This window comes from Mus pahari, chromosome 23 (genome assembly GCF_900095145.1).
Source record: "Mus pahari chromosome 23, PAHARI_EIJ_v1.1, whole genome shotgun sequence".
Lineage (NCBI taxonomy): Eukaryota > Metazoa > Chordata > Mammalia > Rodentia > Muridae > Mus > Mus pahari.
In genome coordinates this window covers 33077209-33079714 of record NC_034612.1, presented here as the reverse complement: position 1 = coordinate 33079714, position 2506 = coordinate 33077209, and positions in this window count along the sequence as shown.

Here is a 2506-nt window from a genome sequence, read left to right as displayed (position 1 = left end):
AAGATCTGACTCCCTCTTCTGGAGTGTCTGAAGACAGTTACAGTGTACTTACATATAATAAATAAATAAATCTTTAAAAAAATAAAATAAAATAAAATAAATAAATACGACAATTAATTAATTTAATAATAAAATTCCAGAGGCAGAGGCAGAGGCAGAGGCAGGCAGATCACTGTGAGTTTGAGGCCAGCCTGGTCTACATGAGTTCTAGACAGCTAAGGTTACACAGAGAAACCCTGTCTTGAAAAACCAAACCAAGTCAAAAACAAACAAACAAACAAACAAAAGCCATATTCATAGGGATCCCTCCCAAAGCTGTGGCGTCCCTGCTCAGCTGGAAGAAACAAAGGGATGGGTTACTCAGCTACAGCTGCCCATGGGTGCTTCTGCACACCCACCTGTGCCAACGAGTGTGTGTGCAGGACTCTGAGGTACTGAGTGCTGTGTGCTAGCTCATGGATGCCCTTCTTGCCCCAAGACGTCTGTTGCCTCCACAATTGCCTGAGCCCCCACTGGGTCTCATTAGCCAGGCCTTTCTCTGACATCCCTGCCCAGGGCCAGAGCCCCCTGACCACGTCGTGGCTCTTCTGTCCCCTTTTCTGGATTAGGTCCTTTTTCCCTATCACCCTACATCCGTCCTTCCTTGGACTCCCACCAGACCTTATGCATCGTTAAGACCTGTGCCTCTTCCCTCTGATCCAACAGACTGTCAGCCTCCTCCGTCGGACCCGCCCCTCCAGTGCTGCAGGAAGTCTCGGCCACGTATGGGACTTCCCCAGTCATCACGTAGCCAGGCTGCGCTTGGTGCTTGTAATGGACAGGGTGTCTTTTCTCCCCAGCGCGGGCCCCACCAAAGCCTGAGAATTCGGACTGGGAAGGATTCATCTGTCTCTCCATGTCATTGACACTTTACTGGCTTGGGCCCAGAGCTTCCACCCTGCGGGAAGTCACTGGACCCTTTGTGGCCATCTGCCCCTGTCAATCACCCCACATGCCTTCCCTCTGGGACCGCCAATCACACCGCGGGGCTCTTCATTTCGTCATCAGCAGCCAATCAATGCGGCTTTGTAACTGCCTCCACATGCCTTGGGATGCTGAACCTCGTGGGTACCCCACTGGCACTCTCCTGAGCCAGCAAACAAGGTTGCCTTTTCCCTCTGCCTCAGCGCCTCCCTCTGTAAAATGGGTCTCTGGGGGATACCCCCAAAGAGCTCAGCTCCTACCTGTCAAGGTGGGAGCGCATAGGCGATGCCACCACCCTATAGGCTTCAAGCTGCGGACCTCTAACACACTCCCAGGACTTCAGCTTTCCTGTCAAGGGTGAAGGTAGCTAATGGTCTCTTCTCGCTAATGAGTTATGTATTTTTTTTTATGTGCACTGACTGGTGTGCACCTGCTTAAGTGCGCCTGTGTAAGGGTGTTGGATCCCCTGGAACTGTAGTTACAATTGTAAGCTGTCATGTGGATGCTGGGAATTGAAACTGGGTCCTCTAGAAAAGCAGTTTGTGGTTGGCGGTGGTGTGAATAAGCTTGGCTCAAGGAGTGGCACTACTAGGTGTGGCCTTGATGGAGTAGGTGTGGCCATGTTGGAGAAAGTGTGTCACTGTGGGGGGTGGGCTTTGAGACCCTCCTCCTAGCTGCCTGAGGAACAGTCTGCTCCTGGCTTCCTAAGAAAAAGAACTTCAGCTCCTCCTGCACTGTGCCTGTCTAGACGATGCTCTGCTTCCTGCCTTGATGAACCTGTAAGCCGGCCCAGTTAAATGTCCTTCAGAAGAGCTGCCTTGGTCGTGGTGTCTGTGCACAGCAGTGGAAACCCTAACTAAGGCAGCAGCCGACGCTCTTTATCAGCTGAGTCATCTCTCCAGCCCCAGCCTGTCCAGGCCAGGTAACCCATGAACCACACTCCACAGCCCCTCATTCCTCTAGCAAGGTGTCCAGGCTGCCCTTGAACTTACATAGGCAGCCTTAAACCTGTGATCCTCCTGTCTCAGCTCCCCGAATAACTGGGATAAAAGGCCTGATTTGTTTTTTATTTCTGTGTGTGGGGGCCGCAGGTCTGTGTGGGATATCTTCCATAACCCATCTCCACCTTACCGCTCACTCAACCCCAGAGCTCACAGATTGGGCAAGGCTGGGTCGTCAGCAAGCTCCAAGGATCCTCTTGTTTCTGCACTTCCCGAGGCCCTGGGGTGGGTGTACACAGTCGCGCCCAACTTTTCACATGGGTGCTGGGGACCCAATCTGATGAAGCTTGGCAGCACACAACTTTACCTGCTGAACCCTCTAGCCTGCCCAGCTTGCAAGGCTCAGCCATTTCTCGGTCCAGAGTTACTAAGGCAAATGCTGGAGCCGCTAGGGTCTGAGACCGGAACAAGAGTCTGCGAGACTGTCAATCAGTGCTGCCTCCCTCCCAGCCCGCCCTCAGCCCGCTCCCGCAGCCAATTCCTTACACACACACACACAGACACACACACACACACACACACACACACACACACACACACTC